Below are 22,406 nucleotides of genomic sequence, written 5' to 3' on the forward strand. Positions count from 1 at the left end.
TAAGTCAATTTGAACACAGGTCCTTCTGATGCCAAGATAGGAGGATTTTTTGATTATTTTGTTATTTAGTTTTCACTTTTCCACATTGTTAATAGCTTCCTTTTATGTCTGTAGTTGACAGTGGAAATTTGCTGGCTTTGAATGTAATCAGTAAATTTTCATTAATCCTTTCCATTGGTGTCCACCATATCAAATATATGGCTGCAGAAAATATGTTTGATCAAACTGGACATATGTTTGGAGTCTGTAACGCAGGGCAATGAAAAGATAGCTATTGGAAAATTTAAACCCCATTCTATGGGGTTATGGGTTTGCTCAGATACATGATTCTTAGGAATTTCAGGTCCACTAGAAATTAAACTCTATGAAGGCAGGGCATTTTGTCTTGTGTTAACTACTATACTTTCTACACCTGGAGCCTAGTAAACACTCATAAAGTATTCATTGGATGAATGAATAAATGAAAGAAAACTCCTTAGAGTATATGATAAAATCTATGAACTATCTTCCTGGAAAAAAGCACAAAGGCACATGGGCAACACCACGCATAGTGTCCTTAAGCTGAATAAGCCCCCCAAAAGCTTTTACTTTTTTCTCATGAAGAAATAGCCCTTAACACTTTCTGTGATGGAGAAGAGCTGGGCCCTTTGGCTCCGGACCCTTTCTCCTGTGCTGATGGGCACCTGAACAGAGTGGGGCTATTTTGGACCACCCACTACTTCACCTGTTAGATCTGAATGCCCAGGGAGTAAACCTGAGAGAGGAAAAAGAGGAATAACAGCCACCTTCAGGGAGGTTATTTAATCTGCCAGGCATTACGTTACATATCATTGATCTAATCCTTATGTCAGCCTTGCAAAGTAGATATTGTTATTCCTATTTTTACTTTTTAAAATATTATTTTTACTGAAGTATAATTGACATATAACATTGTGTTAGTTTCAGATGTACAGTATGATTCAATGTTTTTATTCATTGAGAAATGGTCACCACAATAAGTCTAGTTAACATCTGTCACCATGCAAAGATACAAACTTGTTCTTTTTTTATTTTGTGAAAAGAACTTTTAAGATCTACTCTCTTAGCAACTTTCGAATACACAATACAATATTGTTAATTTAACTATGACACCACACTGTCCATTTCATCCCTGTGACTTCCTTATTTTATAACTGGAAGTTTGTGCCTGTTGAGCCCCTTCACCTCTTTTGTCCACCCTTCCCCTCCACTGGCAAACCATCCATTCTCTGTATCTGTGAACTTGGTTTTGTTTGTTGTTTTTTTAGATTCCACATATAAGTGAGATTGTATGCTATTTGTGTTTCACTGTCTGACTTATCCCACTTAGCAGAGTGCCCTCAAGGTATATACATGTTTTCACAAGTGGCAGGAATTCTTTCTTTTTATGGTTAAATAATATTCCATTGTATATACATACCACATTTTCTTTATCCATTCATCTACTGATGAACATTTACATTGCTTCCACATCTTGGCTGTTGTAAACAATATTACAGTGAACCTAGGGTTGGATCTTTCCAATTAGTGTTTTGTTTTCTTCAGATAAATACCCAGAAGTAGAATTGCTAGATCATTTGGTAGTTCCATTTTTTAATTTTTTGAGGAACCTCCATATTTTTTTCCATAGTGCTGTACCAACTCACATTCCCACTAGCAGTACACAAGGGTTCCCTTTTCTCCCCATCCTCACCAACACTTATTACTTATCCCTATTTTTCAGATGAAGAAATTAAGGCCTAGAGAGAGAAAGTAATTTGGCTAAGGCCACACAGCAGGGACATGTCTGGTGAAGGCTTTGGACCCTTGTCTTCCCAAAGGAATACCTCTGCCTTTCCTAGTGGGGGGCAGACTGCCTCACTACTTGCAAGCAGCCTGGACATTTTGAAAGCTCTGTGTCATTAGGTCTAAAAGATGTCCTCTGTACAGATGTGCACCCCACAACTGGATGTGCAAACCAAATAAACAAATAACCAGAATAACCAAGTCAGCCAATTAGTTGTTTTGGGGTAAAAAATTTGAACTCTGAATGTGTCATGTTTCTGTTTCTTAAAGTTCAAATGTATTTTTACTTGTGCTTTTCTTAAAAGTATCATAGAAAATTGTAGTCTGTTTCAGCTGTGCTTATGAGAACAAGAGAAAGTGATTGCCATCATTTAGGAACTTGGCCATGAGACAAGTGAGGTCAGTGTAAAGAGAATGAATTAGTTGTAGGTCTGATTCTTGGGGGCATGGCCCAAATCCAAAGTACGTTGTTCAAACAGATGCAATAAATTGAGACCTAATTGGCCAGGGAATTCCAATTCAGTAAGTGGGTGGGACAAGAGCAAGACTGAGGAGCCCTGTTGCCTATTTAAGCATCTAGCACTAATCAGTAAGCAAGTAAGGTATCATGGCTAGGAATAAGATCACAGGTCCAGTCTCAATCAGATCCCATTTGGAAGCCAGCTGACATGATCTGGGTAAACACAGTGTGGGCTCTGGGTGGGTACGGAGTTTCACAGGCTCCCACCTCTCCCAGGCCAGTTATACTGAATGCACACCACAGGCAGCAAGACCTCCAATAACTCCCGTTATTGAGACCCAACTTCCGACGTCTCAATGAGTCCTGGTCTTGGCTGGTCAAGAACTGAGGGAAGCTGTGGATTCGGCTTCAGGTTCTGGGCCCCGGAAATGTCATCAGAGGCAGAGCCAGGGATTCGTCCGCTTAGCAGAGCCTTCATTTTACACAACTGAAGGGCACCATTGCTACTGGATTCCAGTCACACCCAAGGCAAAAAAGGAAGACTACTGAAAGATAAAAGGCAAAAAGCACATTTCACCCAAGCATATTTGACAGTCAGACCTTGAAAATCCAGAGCTGGTTGTTTCCACAGCATGAGAAAATAGTTAAAGTTGAAGAACTCCAGGATCCAGTGTGCTCAGTGAAATGGGCTCTCTGGACAGTCCTGTGGCAACACAAAGCCCATCCCAAAATAAGATTTTTGGGTTCAGATGTGAGTTGCCATGACTGCAGATGTTAAAATGTTTCATTTTCATGATGAAAAATCCCAATCATACACAAAAGCAGAGAAAATAGTGCCATGAAGTGCCATGTTGCCTCAGCAACCATCAGATTCCTGCCTGTCTTGTTCCATCTACCCCGCTGTGTACTTCTACTGCAGTTTTTAACCACCCTTCTTCTCGATGCCCTCAAAATGTATGCCAATGAAGACGCCCAAACAGAGATGACATATGTTTAAAATAGTCATCTTTTTCTTTATAGTTTAAAGAGCAAAAAATTGGTTAACAATGTAATCTGTCCATTAAATCTAAAGAAGATGCCATGTTAAATTATGCTTCTGCAAAGGAGAGGACCGCCACCTGCACACCAAGTCTACTGAAACAGTCTTTCTTTCAATCTGGCAATGCTGGTTCCCTGGGAATCTATTGAATCAAGCTGTATTCCCCAAAGTGCTTGGGTCTTTTATATTAGTTTCACTAGGGTAGTTTTGGTTCTTACTTGTAGCAGAGCTTGGTAAATGAGAGGCCACCTGAGAAGCAATTAAACTAAACCAGAAAATCTTTCCTGTTCATTTCATCTTGTCCTTAAATAGTTTACACATCAATTGAACTGGGAAGGGCTCATGGTGGTTTATGATGATTACTCCAGTAGGGGTCAGTGCCTAATGAGTTGGGTACTTATCTGTGACCCCAACAAGATGACTATAAATGAACTGATAAGAGGGCCAGTGGGACTAATCCTCAAAGCTGCCCACAGAAACCCGGTTTCAGAAGCCCATGGAGTTAGGTAGACGGAAAAGTAAGAAGCTGGTAGAGTGAGGTAGATTTGGACACCTAGGGCCTTTTAATTAGAAAAATAAGTTGCTTTTCTTAGTTCTTGACAAATTACAAAATGCCTATTCAACACAATCTTTAGTACCACACCTCCTTTTCTTTCTCCACATTATATGGTAAACTTGCAGTTCCCATTGAAGGAGTCCACTCAAGGCAGATATCTTCACTTATTTCAGACGGCATGTACCAGTGTCAGTCTAGTGGAGGGGTACAATGTGGCTTATGTGCATGTACCATCACAGCAACATACAGAACATGGCAAAACAAAACAAAATCTTAGTAAAAGTGCATTTGTGGTGTGAACAGATAAAACCAGAGCAACATATCACATACCATTATCAAGATTCACAATAATTTGCAGACTAGAACAGGTAATCCCCTTCTTTTTCCCCCATTCCCTAGCTGTATTAGCCAGATTTTTCTGGAGAGAACAACCAACCAAATCTGAGTGGCTTTCGGCAACAAATATTCATTACAAACTTACAGATCAAAATTTGGCTGTGGTTTGGCTGATCTTAGCTGGGCTCAGCTGGACTATGTTGGTTGATTCCAGGTCTGTTCCCTGCATTTTCATTCCAAGACAGAAGCTTAAAGGGTAATAACTGCCTGGGGTATATTTTTCTCATAACAGAGGGAAGGCATTTAATAGGGCTGGTGGGAAATTTGCTAGCTTCCTCAACCCTCCACAAGGAACAGGCACATTGTAACTCACTATCCATATTGTAATTACCAAAGCAAATGGAATGGTCAAGTCCAAAGATAGATAGAGATGTACAATCCAGAAACTATAGTGGAAGGAACTGTGAAGTCATAGGAGAAAGGGCACGGAGATATGAATTCTGAGAATGAAGACTTGGGAACACTGATTCAGCTTCCCACAACCACCATGAGAAGAGCCAATTTCTGCCCAGACTGGCAGAAATGTGTGTCCAGGTGTAGACACAACTTGTAACCAAATCTGTGGACTTGCTATTTTGGCAAGACAAAGAGTGCTCTCAAGTTCTTGGCAACCTTATCCTGTAGCTCCTTTGACAACGGTACCAACAATCCTATTTACACACTGTCAGTAGGGAATAGAGCACGAGATGTGCCTTTTCCCAAACACTCATCAATGATCACTTCTGTCATGGGAAGGGGTAAGTCAGGAAGTAAGCACCCCAGAGTAAAAAAAGCAACACTGTTCAGGCGAAAATAAATTATTTGGGATGGACTACATGCTCACTACTAAGTGATTTAATAGAAAGGATTTTTTGTTGTTGATGAGAAGTTTGAAATGAAAGGGCTGGACTCCTTTGGCAGTTAATTTTCAAGATTAATATTTGCCTATCTCTTTCTGGGTTACTTGAGGGAAGCTGGAAAGTTCTGCAGACTTGACACTAGGGACAGAGAAATTTCATCTCACTCTACACTCACTAGTGCCCCGTCAGACAAGATATGAGGAAGGTGGACCATGGGGACCAGCTGAAGTGACATCTGTATCCGCCTCTCTTCACCCTGGGTGATTTGCATCACTAAGACATGGCTCATGAAATTAAATGCCTTCAGCTGCTAGATCCACAGCAGGCTTGAATAGAACTGGCTGGGATTCAATCGCATGAGCATGAGGATTGGTGGCAACTAACACTCAGCCTTGGTGTTGGGGAGACAACAGAGGGTGGTGGAGACTGAGAGCATGTGGAGGGCACAGGCCCCATTGAGAAGAGAAGCCTGTCATTAATTAGCTCTAGCTGACTGCCGAGTACAAATGCGGGGCCCAGGTTGCCAGATAATAAAATTTTTCAGAAGACAGAAATCTAGACAAAAATCTCCTCATTTTTTAATGTTGACAACAATAATAAATTTCACAGGAAGGAAGGAAGGAAGAAAGGAAGGAAGGAAGGAAGGAAGGAAGGAAGGAAGGAAGGAAGGAAGGAAGGAAGGAAGGAAGAAAGGAAGGAAGTAAGGAGGGAAGGAGGGAGGGAGGGAGGAAGGATAGCACTTTGCAGGCATACCCTTTGGGTGAGTCAAATAAACCACTCACAAGTCAAGGACAGCCAGGATGGCCAGTTTGCGACCTCAGTGTATGAGATACAAGGTGCCTGTGGGGAGCTGGGATTAGCAGGATACTAAGCCAGTAGAAATATGGTTACTCCAACTTCTCCTGAGTCAGGCCATCACATGATATCTTCATTATTTTGTAACAAGTGATGTGAATCCCATACACAGCAAACCCGTATTCAAACATAAATACATAAACGCATTTTTAAAGCAAAGCATCCACGATTGAGGAATCATGCACCCCTTTAATTACCCATGTTATTACTCTCAGGAGTGTGGATAACAGAATTTAATATCAATTTTTAATTTCGAATCCATTAGCTCAATAAAATGAACAAGCACATGTTTATGGAATGTCTGTTGTGAGTCAGCACTATACTCGGCTCTGCACAGACTGTAGAAGGTGATAGGCACTCCAGTGGGGACAGTGGTATAAAGAGCAGTAACTGTGGAGACAGCCAGCCTAGGCTTCCTGCCTGTCACACCTCACAGGCTGTGTGCCCTGCAAAATAGACTTACTCTCCTAAACCCCCCTTTCTTCATGGTATGCTAAGTACTTCCCAGATTTGCAGAGTGAACTGTGACAGTATTTTTAAAGTCCCAAGTTCAATATCTGGTGCTTATTAGACATTGGGAAAACTTTATAACATTTCTGCGCCTCGGTTTCCTCATCTACATAAGGGGATACTAATAGTTCCCAGCTCAGAAAATTGATATGAAGAATAAATGATATAATGTATATATAGTGTTTGATGCTTAGTACTTAATATTTATAAATGTTAGCTATTATTTTTGCAGTCCTTATTACTATTATTATGTAGCTTTCATTATGGGGAAAAAACCTATCAACATTGTAATAGATCTTTCATGTCCCAAGTGAAATATTTTTAATAAACAGAATGCTCTTTATAATTCCAGGAATTTGCAGGCCCTTAGGCCCACACCTTTTCTGTGGGTGCAAGTAGTTTCAAGTGCTTTGGCTTACAAGTGAGAAAATGAGACCTCCTTCTCTCTGGCTCTGCCAGTGTGCAGTGGAGGTAGTGACAGTAGTAGCACCAGAGCTGTTGCAAGCTCAGGGTCAGAGGCCATGCCTACGTTGTCTTCTGTCATATCTGCGGAATCAGACCCATGAAAGATATTGCCTATGTCCACACAAACATGCACACACACATATGTATGAATTAAGCTAATGTAGGAGCAAATTCCAGGCAGGGAGGCAGCCTGGCCTCCACGTATTCTAATGACCTTTCTGCCCCTGTTTTTCTGGAGCACAGATACCCCCTGGACTTGCATGAGTGTAGGAGCTTGGGGGGCTTAGTGCCTGCAGACCCTTGGAAAGCAGAAGATGAGCTGGTGGAGTAGGAAGGGTAATTAAGGGAAGAGACATGCTTCAAAGAAAAAAGCTCCAGAATTTTGTTTTAGCTTCACTTTGTGGGTTGTAAATTGCCTTTTTTGGGAAGGATTGAAAATGAGAAAAGCAGGTGGACTGGAATCTTTGAGTTATCAGCCATGTGTCTCTAAGGAAGGAGTTTAATTTATTTAGTCCTCAGTTTCCCCATTTACAACAATAACATGTAATTGTCTGAAAGGTACTTGGACATCCTCGAAGAGAGGCACTCCATAAAAGCAAATGGTTCTCATTATTCTTGGGGGCCTTTGTGCCTGGCAACCAGGCAGCTGATGCTGGAGACATCGGCGAAGGATGTGGCCTGAGAGAGCAGTTACGGAGACGGACGCAGGGAAGCGATTTGGGCAGCTGGAGAGGAGGGAGAGCAGAATGGCAGGTTTTCCGGGTGGTTGCTTAATTGAGAGCCCCTCCTTCTCGGAAGGAAAAGCTGGCAGAAAGCTTTGTTTAATATGAAAAGAGTCCACAGAACCGTGAAAGGAGATAGGGAGCGGGCCAAAGTAGGGCTGAGCTTGGGGGCAGGTTCAACGGAGAAGTGGGGGATGCCATCTGCTGCCTCCCTCCCATTACCTGGCTGAGGAAGGGCTCCCCAGGGGGCACAGCCTGTTCTCGAACTTGAATTGTAAGAATCAGGTGTGTTGCACCTTCTTCTGGCATGCGGTCAGCTCCGTAGGCCCCTGGGAATTGGGTATCCTGCCCTGCAAGGTAATGGCACAGGGTGTATTGGGGGTGAGGGTGTGCCAGCTGCTGAGCTACCACCCACTAACCAAAGCCTCAGAAAGTCCACCTCCAGAAAGTATCTGGGTCAGTGGGCATAAAACAAACATCGGCAAAGAGCTGGATTCGCAACACTGGCATGCACACACACGCGTTCTGGCACGTGTGTCTACCCAGACCCAAACGCCTGTGTATTCACAGACCCTGAACACATACTTGTATGGAGCCACAGAAAGTTATGCATTCAAGAAAGGGAGAGTGAACTTATACAGATGTTTCATTATTTGCAAGGTATAGTGTTACTAAGCCTAAGAATTTTAGAAACATAAAATGTATTTGGGATCCAACTCACACCAACATTTTCAAATCAGTGCCCCATCCCAAGGCACTTTACACAGAGTTGGAACTCAGTATTTATTGTATGGATAAAATGGGTCCAGAAAGAAATAAAAGGAAAGAGAGAAGGAGGCAGGAAGTCTGGCTAATTTCAAAGTAGTAGAGGTTTTTGATGAAGTGTGGATGGTCTTGACAAATTGTTCTTTCTTCATTTTGACTGCACATGAAGAGGTAAATTCCATTCTATTGAAATATTTAAGAGAGAAAAGTGACTCTGGGTCCAAGACAGGTTAGAGCCCATATTTTTTTCCATGTTCTGCTCTATTCTAGAATAATTTCCTTCTCTTTGGGAACGGGGATAGGAATAGCAGAGTTAGACCCTTTCTTCTTGGCCTTTGCTTCAAGAGGTGGCCAGCTAACCAGCTCCTTTTGCTGGGATAGCAGCAGGTTCAGAGACAGAGGAAGCCTGGCACTGGGGGGTAAAAATCTGGAGAAGGATCCTGCATAGGGGATGGGAACTCTGAGACTAGAGTGTAGCCATCTGCCCAGGAGTTCTGGTCTATTTGTTTTTAACTTTTTTATTTTGGTATTATTAATACGCAATTACATGAGCAACAACTAGTTCATTTTTTATACCTGCTACTTTTCTTGGTTTCTCTTCTGATTTTCCTTGCTGTTTTCTTAGGTTCTTTGTTTATTTTTTAACATTCCAGCCTCTCTCCAATGTGCTAAGGAAAACAAGAGAAAGTTATTTGTGTCCACACAAACACACGAGGGGGTGCAAACCCCTCATGGGGGAAGTGTGCTGGGAAGCAGTGGGAATTTGAACAGACCCTGTGGACTGGGAAGGAAGCTGAACTTCAGGGGACATAGCTATTTGAAGAGCTATTGTCCCGTCATGAGAGCTTCCTTCCAGTGCTGAAGATTCTGGCCTTCTTTTAAATACTGTGGCATGCTTGCATGAGGAGTCCCAGAAAAGAGGAGGTTTTTCAAGGAGCTGCAAGAAAATGCAAGGCTAGATAAAGAAAATCAATCTCAAAGGGTCAGCACCACTTCTAACCCGGCCCACCAGCACCAACTGCGAAGACCTGGATACAAGCCAGAAAGTATGTCCCTTCCAACAGTCACAAAGAGATGGTGACAGGATGGGCATCAGCCAGCATGTGCTCTTTTGGCAAATGTTACTTGGGAATGACAAGCACTGGAGAAAGTGAAGAGTGATTTTCCAGGAGAGGAGAAGGCAAGGCTCCATCCGCATTTTCTTGGCCCCTGAGGGGCACCTGTTTCCACAGCAACCACAACTTGGGGAGAACACTGCCCTCAAGTTAACTATCCCAAGAAGATATTTAACCCCGGGATCACGATTCTGACTGTGCCGAAAGAACACAGAATACAAGCCACAAACCTTGCCAGGGCTTCAGGAGGCTGAAAGAACCGGTCTTGTAGTCAGCACAAGAAGGCAGCTGTCAGCACCAATCTTAAAACTCCACTCTGGTGACTTCTGGCACCTGTTTCTGCAGCTCCTGTCCTCCAAACCTGGACCCTCATCCCAGCAACCTGATGGTTATAATGACGGTGGTGATGACGGTAATGATAATAGTAGCACAGGAGAAAAGAACATGGACTGCTAATTGCTCTTCACATGCATGCATTTTCTTATTTTGCCTCACAGAACCCCTACAAAGTAGATATAAGTCTTAACTCACCTTATCGATGAAGAAACAGCAGCTCAGAGAGGTTAAATAACCTGTCCAGGGGTACGTGGCCAGCAAGAAGGACCTGATACAGGAATCCAGTTCTGGGTAACACCAAAGTCACTTATTTCGGGAGCAGGAAGGCTTAAGAGCTCAGATTGTGCAACAAGTCTACCTCAGTTCAATCCTGACTCCCCTCCTACAAGCTGTGGGACTCTCAGCAAATCCCTTAATCTCTCTGTGTCCAAATGTCTTCCTCTGTAAAAAAGGAATACCAATAATAGCTCCCTCCTATGGTTTTTTTGTGAGAATTAAAAGAGCTAACATATGTAAAGCAGTATTTTTTCAAATTTTACTCTACTTATAACTTACTGGGGATCTTGTTAAATTGCAGCTTCCATTTGGTAGGCCTGGAGTGAGACCTGACAGTCAGCATTTCTGACGAGCTCCTGGGTGCAACACGTCCAGACCACACTCTAGTTATAAAGCTGTCTTTGGAATGGAACCTGATAATCAATAAAGAAATGTCAGCTGTTATTATTACTAGTGCTATTTTAGCTTCCCCTAGTCACATCCCTGTGCCAGACCTTGTGACTTTTTCTGAGAGTGTATCCTGGCAGACACCTCACCTCCGGGGAACTGTTAGCTTATTTTTAGTATGCAAATGTGAAGATAGAAGAGCCACAGATTTGGAGTAAGCATGAAAAGCCTACTCCTGTGAACAGCTTGCTTCCTCTGTTGCCCGCATGAATTAATTAACCCAGTGCCTGGAGGCAACTTCTGCTGGAACCTTCATGAAAATGCTTTTACACCCAAGAGGAAATCAAGGGGACATGTCTGCTTGTTCTTTCTTCTGACTTAAGCAGGAGGGCAAAGAGGGAGCACAGTGACTGTGTCCAAACACCACCTTGAGTGGGCACTAGGGTGGAATGCCCAGATCCCCCTTCAAGTAAGCTGGGGGCGCTGTTAGCAGCAGCCCTTACCAGTAAGCCATTCTGAGGTTACCTCTGCTGCAGCTGTGGCTGGTAGAGGCAGGGTAGGAAGGCCTGGCCATGTCAGTCCAATCAAAGACAATTCCAAAGGGCTCTGCCAGCATGGAGCTCCCCAGGCAGTTGGCCAAGACTGTCCTTGAGCCTTGACCACCATCACTGGTCTTGTCTTTCTCCCCATTCCTGCTTCCTCTTAATCTCAAGGGCATTGGTTTCCTATGGCCACAAACTCAGTGGCTTCAAACAACACAAAAGCTTTCTCTTACACTTCTGGAGGTCATACACTTCACTGGACTGCAATTAAGATTTTGGTGGGGCTGCCTTCCTTCTGAAGGCTCCTCAGGAGAATCCATTGCTTTGCTTTTTCCAGCTTCTTGAGACTGGCTTCTTCTTCGACTCATAGCCCCTTTTTCTATCTTCAGAGCCAGTAGCACAAGCAGCTTCAAATCTCTCTCCAAGACCTCTGCTTTTGGTGTCACATTTCCTTCTTTTTCTGACCCTCCTGACTCTGACCCTCCATTACTATATGAACCCTCATATTGTAACTCATTCAGGTAGTCCAGGATGATCTTTCCTAACTTATTCATATTGGCAAAGTCCCTTTTACTATCTAAACTAATATTTTCACAGGTTGTAAGGGTTAATGGTAGATGTTTGAGGGGCTGTTATTCTGCCTCCCACAGGTACCCCTTAATAAATATGGTGCACATTTGATTCCATCTCAGAGACTGCTTTCCAGGGAACTCAACCTGCAAACACCAGTCTTTAGAAATGCTGCTTTGATAGCTTGTCTTGTTCCAGCTCTGGACTGTTCTCACTTACAGCGGGTAAGAAAGGGGAGCAGCCACATAGATTATCTAAAGCATACTCAACCTAAGTAACAAATCTTCATACCCGATGATGCCATATACAGTTGCCTTTAGAGAATCTGAATGTGTTTGTCTATGTGATAAAGAATTAATTTTACCCAAAGAAAGATCGGGCCTTTGTCCTTGACTCCGAGGTGGTGATCTCTATGTCCTTGGAATGACCTGCCTAAAAAGAGTGGCTTTGTTTACCTAGGGGCCTTGGGCCACACTGGTCACTCTGTGTGAGTTATGGTGGGTGCCTTGGGCCATGCAATACAAGATCAAACTCTGGCCAAGCTACAGACCAAGGTCGAGTCAGGTGGGGGGTCATGATGAAGTCCCGATAAAATCTCTAGACCTCAAGGCTTTGATGAGCTTCACTGGTTGGCAATATTCTATGCATATAGTCACACATTGTTGCTGGGAGAAGATATGTTGTCCATGACCCTACTGACGGGGGACAACTGGAAGCTTCATGTGGGGACTCTCCTGGGTTCTGCCCCAAGGGTTTCTTCCCTTGGATATTTTAATATGTATCCTTTTGCAATAATAAGAATATGTATCCTTTTGTAACATTGGGTCTAATGGCTTAAAGCAAGTCTGTGAGTCCTTCTAGCAAATTACCAAACCTGATGATGGTCTTAGGGACCCTGGCCTTGCTGTTATTATCACAAGGGACAGTGGTTTGGGGGACCTTCAGACCCAGCACTGTCTCATACACTGTATTCAGGAAATTTCCTCCCCAAACCTTTTCCCCACAGGAACTTTATGTCTTCTTCATTTTTCCCTGATTGTCTATCTGCTATTCTCTACATTCTCTATACCTACCTTTAAACTAAAAACAAACATGTTTTTCTCTCTAGCCACTGCAAAGCACCAAGCCAGGGTAACAACTGAGTCACTCTGGAATCTTCTGAGAACTTGGGAGGACAGAGAGATGTCCTGAGGCAACAGCTTAGATGCAAGAAACATTAAATGTCAGAAACAGCTCAGTTCAACCTGTTTTTATTGTGCCACTCTCATAAACCAAACTAGAAATACAGAGGTGAGCCAGGATGCCCTCTAGAGAGGCAGTGCACGTGGAAAAGACAGATCAAACCAAGAACGTACTAAGTGACACATCTCTGTTGGTGCTGATCACAAATAAAATGAAGCACCAATAGTGGCCTTTCTTTGCTCTACCTGCCAGTAAGCTCAGGAAAAGTCACATCAACTATGTTTACTTTTATAGCCAGCAAAGCTTCGTTTTTTCTTCCTTTTCATTTTGGCCCTCTATTTCTACTCATGTATTTAAGGAATTTCATATGGATTTATTCTATTTTTATATTTGGTCCACAGCTGTGCAGAATTAGATTAATCATAATTCTGGGCCATGACCTACCTCATCCATTTCTGCCTATATACTATGATGCTTGCTTTCTTTGCTGACTTGTATATTAACTTACTTATTTTTAACACTGTAATGAGCACCTATCAAAATAGAAACTAGATGTATGACAACGATTTATATTGTGCATTTATTCCCTATTTCAAAAACGTCTAAAAGAATTTTACTTTCCTTTTGGGTGGAGTAAAATTAATAAGCTGTTATTCAGAAAATTTTCCAAATAAAAGGCAACATAAAGAGAAAATATTACCTGTATCCATTGTCTCATTACCACCCACTTTATCAATAGCAATTAATATTCTATTCTGTCATATTTACATTTATATATTTTTCCATAGTTAAGTTATAATGTATTGAAATTTTCACATCTTTTTATGAGCATTTGTCATTATGTATGCAGCACTTCACTTAATATTTCTCTTAATATTACATATTAAATTATTTCTTATTATTTTTGACACTGACCATTGTAAGTTATAGTTGGATAGTTCTATCAGTTATTTAGTAATTGACTTATTATTAGACATACAGGCTGTGAATTTTTTTTATGGGAGGAATATGATAAATAACATCACTAAATAATATTTTGTATAGATTATTATTTCACTTTTTTCTTTAGATTTCTGTATAGTGTTCCAATTCTGAAAGATTGAATGTCTGGGTCATAGATTATTAACATTTTAAACTTTTTGAGGCATATTGTCCAGCAGTTTCCTATAAAAACTATACCTATTACTACTGACCTTGGTGAGAAGGGCCCCTGTTCTTACCCACACTTTCCCGGGTCCCTCTCTGGTCTTCCTTGGGCCATGATACTTCCTATGGGTCAAGAGTTCTATGGGTCAGGGGGATAACCTACTGGGATCTCATGACCCCTGACTTTCTAGATCATTCTCCGTGTGGCTGGGGTCTTGAAGTTGCCTGCCTCAGGCTACGACACCTGGCTTCCACAGTTTCAGAGTCTCTTTCCTTGGGCCATTTACTCAAGAACAGACCTCAAGTTCAGTGTGCATACCCCTAGGCAGGTTTGTGAGTGGATGGGACTAATGGAAAAACCTGGAATGTGCAGTCCTGGTGTCCACACGTATGGGCACAAAGCCCCTCATGGTGTGATAGAGCTAGAGCTAGGCAGAGAGAGGCACAGGCCAGGCGCCAGGAGCTTAGGGATCACTCTCCCTGTCCCAACAAGTTCTATCCAAGAACTGGGAGTCATGAAATGATAAATTCATCCAAGTCCTTAGGAAGGTGTATTTGCCAGGGTAGGAAGATTGAAAATATTTAACAGTTCCTTAGCTTTGCTTGTAACTTTTAAATAGGTAGACATGGTAGGTGGGCCTCCAGTTGCACACTTGTCCTGGTCTCTGAGCTTGTTAGAGAAGCAACTGATACCCCTTTTTACTTTCACTAGCACACTTGATCATTCCTAATCATCAACATTATGGATTGTGATTATCCTCCATTAATCTGGTGGGTGAAAAACAGTATATATCCTGCTTGTTTAAACCTGCATTTTAAACACATTTAGCAATTCAGATTATATTTTGTTGGCGATTTATGTCTTGGTTTATCTACTGTGGCCTCAGAGTTTTTCTTATAAATTTGTAAAGGCCCTCTCTCATTTACGGATAGCAACTTCCATATGTGGAACTACTAACCCAGGGCAAAGCATGTGGTGTCTGCCTAATCTCTTAACACCTGGACGAAGTGCCCCTGTCAGACAGGAGAGAAGATGGGTCCAGTGAGCGAGGAGCAAGTGAAATCCGAGAGCTCTGGGGGCCCATGAGACCAGTTATCACGTGCAATTCACTAGAATAGTGAGAGAGTCAGGACCCAACCAAATCAGAAAATGAGAGCAGGGGAAAGAAGCCCAAGGCAGGGCACGCTGAGCAGTTCTGAGAGTGTGGGTCCTCACCTGTGGCTTGGTTCACCATTTACAAATTCCTGGACTGGTGAGTCCTGGATTTGCATAAGGGTCCTGCTACTGGGCATGTATAGGACTTTAAAAAAAATGCATGAGGAATTAATTCTTGAACCATTCTATAATCTAGCTAAATTGAATTCCCTACAGCACAATCAGCTCTTCTCCTAAAACCATCTTCTTTCAAGAAGAAGATGATATTATTAAATGACAAACAACCAAGTCACCATTTCAGGGGCCTTCATCCCATTTTCTTGAAGTACCCAGGCAGAATCTTTTCTTTTCTTTTGGATAGTTGGCCAGTAAATGCTTTAATTACAAGTTGAAAGAAATAAAATAAAATCATCTGGTGGAATGGTTTTAATTAGAATTTAGCGAGCCAGACAAGCAATTAGTGCATCTAAAAAGGAAGACTATGTGCACATATTTGCCTCCGATGAGCTTCACTGATTTAAATGAACATTTGACTTGGATTTCTCAAGTTAAACAAAGGCCATCACAATGGTATTACTAATAATAATCTAGCCTGAGCCAGTAGAAAATGGTAAAAGCTGTCATTCCATTTCCTCCCAGGTCCCACTGACAATGCCATCAGCCTCAGTTTCAGGACAAGCCATGACACTCTAAAAATTATTAAAATTATTGATTTATTTTAAATCAAGCATAGGGAGTAGAGGGAACAGAGAAGGAAGAGGTGGGCAAGTGCCACATTTCAACACCTGCTCCAAGCCCCAAGTACAGAACATGGAGTATACCAACATCATCTCCCCCTGCCTCCTTGCACCAGCCTGTGCAGGGGATGATATTATAGGTGCAGTAAAATAAATAACCACAAACTGAGGCCAAGAGACATGAAGTCTTTCCCCAGCATGGATGGCAGTCAGAGCAGCACCTGAATAGTCCAAATCCAAAGTTCTTGCTCCTTCCAAGGGATCTGGAATCCCTGAAACATAAAGGATGATTATTTTTTAACTCTAAAGAAAGAAAATGGAGTTCTTGGAACAGATTTCAATATCTCAGGTGTGATCTCACTCTCCAGTTGGCAGGATAGAGCTGCAGGGCCTTAGTGCAAGGCTGATTCTGCCCACAGGCCGAGCAGGTGCCACACCACCCGTTCTCCATCTTGGCTGCATGTCGGATTCACTGGGAGGCTTCAGAAAATACTGATGCTGAGCACCCACTGGTTGGAAGTTCTGATTTCCCTGGGATGGGGTATAGCCAAGATACGGGCCTTCTGTAAATGTTCTCAGGTGATGCTCATGTTCAGCCAGCATCGAGGACCACTGGGCTCCGTGCCCAGAGGGCATTGAGAGGAGGTTGTGGAAGTCTCATTTGATAATGCAAATGCCACTCCCCTGAGCTGTGAAAGCTTCTGCCCCATGTCCCTCTATTCTAGTCCCTATAGGAGAAGTGGCAGAGAGTATCCCCAAGTAAAGACCCCAGGCGGGGAGCCAGGCTCAGTCTCTTATCAGCATTGTGATTTTGATGGAACAAGTTAATCTGAGTCTTCATTATCTATAAATTGAGATGAGACCTACCTGGCCAGCCTGGAGTAAAGATATAAAAAATTGCATTCCTGCAAGACTGGCGAGCGGGTATCAGAGGCCAATGCCAGAGAACAAAAGAGAAGCAAGCAGCCATTTTGTTTTGTTTTTTTTTTGTTTGTTTGTTTTGTTTTGGCGAGCGCTTTTTGGAAGTCTTAAAGGGATAGGGACCCCAATACTAGGGAAACAGGGCAGCCAGACCAGTGAGCAGGTGCAAGAGGCTGGCGCCAGAAAATAAAGAAAAACCAGGGGCCATTTTTTTTTTCTTTTCTTTTTTCTGGTGGTTGTCTTGTTTTGGCAGGTGCTTTTTGGAAGTCTTAAAGGGTCAGGGCGGGACACTTAGTCCAGAGGTAGGGAATCCAGGGATCTCTGGGCACTCTAATCCCCTGGGCTGCAGGGAGCATGGAGGCCCCTAACGGAGATAAATAGCCTCCCGGCGGCTCCACCTCCAACAGCAACTCCACCACTTTGGAGAAGTAACCCAAGCCAGGCCACACCCACAGCAACAGCGGAGATAAACTCCATAGCAGCTGGGCAGGAAGCAGAAGCCCTGTCTGCACACAGCCACCCAGCACAAGCCACTAGAGGTTGCTATTCTCCTAGGAGAGGGAGGCCACAAACCAACAAGAAGGGAAGTTCTTCCAGCCGTCACTAGTCCCAGCTCTGCAAACTATTCCTATCACCATGAAAAGACAAAATTACAGGCAAACCAAGATCACAAAGACACCAGAGAAGGAGACAGAACTAACCAGTCTTCCTCACAAATAATTCAAAATAAAAATCATAAACATGCTGACAGAGATGCAGAGAAATATGCAAGAGAAATGGGATGAAGTCTGGAGGGAGATCACAGATGCCAGAAAGGAGATTACAGAAATGAAACAAACTCTGGAAGGATTTATAAGCAGAATGGATAAGATGCAAGAGGCCATTGATGGAATTGAAACCAGACAAGAGGAACACATAGAAGCTGACATAGAGAGAGATAAAAGGATCTCCAGGAATGAAACAATATTAAGAGAACTGTGTGACCAGTCCAAAAGGAACAATATCTGTATAATAGGGGTACCAGAAGAAGAAGAGAGAGGAAAAGGGATGGAAAGTATCTTGGAAGAAATAATGGCTGGAAACTTCCCCAAACTGGGGGAGGAAATAATTGAACAGACCACGGAAATACACAGAACCCCCAACAGAAAGGATCCAAGGAGGACAACACCAAGACACATAATAATTAAAATGGCAAAGATCAAGGACAAGGAAAGAGTTTTAAAGGCAGCTAGAGAGAAAAAGTTACCTATAAAGGAAAACCCATCAGGCTAACATCAGACTTTTCGACAGAAACCCAACAGGCCAGAAGAGAATGGCATGATATACTTAATGCAATGAAACAGAAGGGCCTTGAACCAAGGATACTGTATCCAACACGACTATCATTTAAATATGATGGCGGGATTAAACAATTCCCAGACAAGTAAAAGCTGAGGGAATTTGCTTCCCACAAACCACCTCTACAGGGCATCTTACAGGGACTGCTCTAGATGGGAGCACTCCTGGAAAGAGCACAGAACAAAACACCCAACATATGAAGAATGGAGGAGGAGGAATAAGAAGGGAGAGAAGAAAATAATCTCCAGACAGTGTATATAACAGCTCAATAAGTGAGCTAAGTTAGGCAGTAACATACTAAAGAGGCTAACCTTGAACCTTTGGTAACCACGAATTTAAAGCCTGCAATGGCAATAAGTACATATCTTTCAAAAGTCACCCTGAGCGTAAATGGACTGAATGCACCAATCAAAAGACACAGAGTAATAGAATGGATAAAAAAGCAAGACCCATCTACATGCTGCTTACAAGAAACTCACCTCAAACCCAAAGACATGTACAGACTAAAAGTCAAGGGATGGAAAAACATATTTCAGGCAAACAACAGCGAGAAGAAAGCAGGGGTTGCAGTACTAATATCAGACAAAATAGACTTCAAAACAAAGAAGGTAACAAGAGATAAAGAAGGACACTACATAATGATAACGGGCTCAGTCCAACAAGAGGATATAACCATTCTAAATATATATGCACCCAACACAGGAACACTGACGTATGTGAAACAAATACTAACAGAACGAAAGGGGGAAATAGACTAAAATGCATTCATTTTAGGAGACTTCAACACACCACTCACCTCAAAGGATAGATCCACCAGACAGAAAATAAGTAAGGACACAGAAGCACTAAACAACACAGTAGAGCAGATGAACCTAATAGACATCTATAGAACTCTACATCCAAAAGCCAGGATATACATTCTTCTCAAGTGCACATGGAACATTCTCCAGAATAGAACACATACTAGGCCACAAAAAGCACCTCAGCAAAATCCAAAATATTGAAATTCTACCAACCAATTTTTCAGACCACAAAGTTATAAAACTAGAAATAAATTCTACAAAGAAAACAAAAAGCCTCACAAACACATGGAAGCTTAACAACATGTCCTAAATAATCAATGCATCAATGAACAAATTAAAATAGAGATCAAGGAATATATAGAAACAAATGACAACAACAACACAAAGCCCCAACTTCTGTGGGACGCAGCAAAAGCAGTCCTAAGAGGAAAGTATACAGCGATCCAGGCACACTTGAAGAAAGAAGAACAATCCCAAATGATTAGTCTAACATCACAATTATTGAAATTGGAAAAAGAAGAACAAATGAGGCCTAAAGTCAGCAGAAGGAGGGACATAATAAAGATCAGAGATGAAATAAACAAAATTGAGAAGAATAAAATAGCAAAAATAAATGAAACCAAGAGCTGGTTCTTTGAGAAAATAAACAAAATAGATAGGCCTCTAGCCAAACTTATTAAGAGAAAAAGAATCAACACAAATCAACAGAATCAGAAATGAGAACAGAAAAATCACGACAGACTCCACAGAAATACAAAGAATCATTGAAGACTACTATGAAAACCTATATGCCAACAAGCTGGAAAACCTAGAAGAAATGGACAACTTCCCAGAAAAATACAACCTTTCAAGACTAACCAAGGAAGAAACACAAAAGTTAAACAAACCAATTACGAGCAAAGAAATTGAAACGGTAATCAAAAAACTACCCAAGAACAAAGCACCCGGGCTGGACGGATTTACCTCGGGATTTTATCAGACACACAAAGAAGACATAATACCCATTCTCCTTAAAGTTTTCCAAAAAATAAGAGGAGGGAATACTCCCAAACTCATTCTATGAAGCCAACATCACCCTAATACCATAACCAGGCAAAGACCCCACCAAAAAAGAAAATTACAGACCAATATCCTTGATGAATGTAGATGCAAAAATACTCAACAAAATATTGAAAACTGAATTCAAAAATACATCAAAAGCATCATACACCATGACTAAGTGGGATTCATCCCAGGGCTGCAAGGATGGTACAACATCTGAAAACCCATCAACATCATCCACCACATCGACAAAAAGAAGGACAAATACCACATGATCATCTCCATAGATGCTGAAAAAGCATTCGACAAAATTCAACATCCATTCATGATAAAAACTCTAAAAAAAATGGGTATAGAGGGCAGGTCCCTCAACATAATAAAGGCCATATAGGATAAACCCACAGCCAACATCATACTGAACAGAGAAAATCCTAAAGCTTTTCCTCTGAGGTTGGGAACAAGACAGGGATGCCCATTCTCCCCACTATTATTTAACATAGTCCTGGAGGTCCTAGCCATGGCAATCAGACAAAACAAAGAAATACAAGGAGTCCAGATTGGTAAAGAAGAAGTTAAACTGTCACTATTTGCAGATGACATGATATTGTAGATTAAAAAAAACCCCTAAAGACTCCACTCCAAAATTTCTAGAACTGATATTGGAAGTTAGCAAAGATGCAGGATACAAAATTAACACACAGAAATCTGTGGCTTTCCTATACACTAACAATGAACCAATAGAAAGAGAAATCAGGAAAACAATTCCATTCACAATTGCATCAAAAAGAATAAAATATCTAGGAATAAATCTAACCAAAGAAGTGAATGACCTATACTCTGAAAACTACAAGTCACTCTTAAGAGAAATAAAAGGGGACACTAACAAATGGAAACTCATCCCATGCTCATGGCTAAGAAGAATCAATAACATCAAAATGGCCATCTTGCCCAAAGCAATATAGAGATTTGATGCAATCCTTCTCAAATTACCAGCAACATTCTTCAATGAATTGGAACAAATAATTCAAAAATTCATATGGAAACACCAAAGACCCTGAATAGCCAAAGCAATCCTGAGAAAGAAGAAGAAAGTAGGGGGGATCTCACTCCCCAACTTCAAGCTCTACTACAAAGCCATAGTAATCAAGACAATTTGGTACTGGCACAAGAACAGAGCCACAGAACAGTGGAACAGATTAGAGACTCCAGACATTAACCCAAACATATATGGTCAATTAATATTTGATAAAGGAGCCATGGACATACAATGGCAAAATGACAGTCTCTTCAATTGATGGTGCTGGCAAAACTGGACAGCTACATGTAGGAGAATGAAACTGGACCTTTGTCTAACCCCATATACAAAGGTAAACTCAAAATGGATCAAAGACCTGAATGTAAGTCATGAAACCATTAAACTCTTGGAAAAAAACATAGGCAAAAACCTCTTAGACATAAACATGAGTGGCCTCTTCTTGAATATATCTCCCCGGGCAAAGAAAACAACAGCAAAAATGAGCAAGTGGGACTACATTAAGCTGAAAAGCTTCTGTACAGTGAAAGACACCATCAATAGAACAAAAAGGAACCCTACAGTATGGGAGAATATATTTGAAAATGACACATCCGATAAAGGCTTGACGTCCAGAATATATAAAGAGCTCACACGCCTCAACAAACAAAAAACAAATAACCCAATTAAAAAATGGGCAGAGGAACTGAACAGACAGTTCTCCAAAAAATAAATACAGATGGCCAACAGACACATGAAAAGATGCTCCACATCGCTAATTATCAGAGAAATGCAAATTAAAACTACAATGAGGTATCACCTCACACCAGTAAGGATGGCTGCCATCCAAAAGACAAACAACAACAAATGTTGGCAAGGCTGTGGAGAAAGGGGAACCCTCCTACACTGCTGGTGGGAATGTAAATTAGTTCATCCATTGTGGAAAGCAGTATGGAGGTTCATCAAAATGCTCAAAACAGACCTACTATTTGACCCAGGAATTCCACTCCTAGGAATTTACCCTAAGAATGCAGCTATTAAGATTGAGAAAGACAGATGCACCCCTATGTTTATTGCAGCACTCTTTACAATAGCCAAGAATAGGAAGCAACCTAAATGTCCATCGGTAGATGAATGGATAAAGAAGAGTGGTACATATACACAATGGAATACTACTCAGCCATCAGAAGAGGGAAAATCCTACCATTTGCAGCAACATGGATGGACCTGGAGGGTGTTATGCTCAGTGAAATAAGCCAATCAGAGAAAGAGAAATACCAAATGATTTCACTCATCTGTGGAGTATAAGAACAAAGGAAAAACTGAAGGAACAAAACAGCAGCAGAATCACAGAACCCAAGAATAGACTAACAGGTACCAAAAGGAAAAGGACTGGGGAGGATGGGTGGGTAGGGAGGGATAAGGGGGGGAAGA

At 41.8% G+C, this 22,406-nt stretch overlaps 1 long non-coding RNA gene across 3 annotated transcripts; it reads right to left on the reverse strand.

Annotated features, from left to right (window-relative positions):
* Positions 1–6,835: 6,835 nt before the first annotated feature.
* Positions 6,836–10,601, reverse strand: LOC108394638 (uncharacterized). 3 transcript variants are annotated; one of them, XR_005057165.2, is made up of 7 exons: positions 10,417–10,601; positions 10,057–10,302; positions 9,756–9,907; positions 9,184–9,347; positions 8,987–9,078; positions 7,868–7,995; positions 6,836–7,648 (listed from the first exon to the last, which is right to left on the reverse strand). It is a non-coding gene; the product is annotated as an uncharacterized lncRNA (long non-coding RNA). The 3 variants fall into 3 exon arrangements; XR_001852478.3 differs by lacking the exon at positions 9,184–9,347 and having other exon boundaries at positions 10,417–10,599; XR_001852479.3 differs by lacking the exons at positions 6,836–7,648; positions 7,868–7,995; positions 9,184–9,347 and adding an exon at positions 8,444–8,593 and having other exon boundaries at positions 10,417–10,599.
* Positions 10,602–22,406: the final 11,805 nt, after the last annotated feature.

The sequence above is a fragment of the Manis javanica genome, chromosome 10 (assembly GCF_040802235.1).
Source record: "Manis javanica isolate MJ-LG chromosome 10, MJ_LKY, whole genome shotgun sequence".
Classification (NCBI taxonomy): Eukaryota; Metazoa; Chordata; class Mammalia; order Pholidota; family Manidae; genus Manis; species Manis javanica.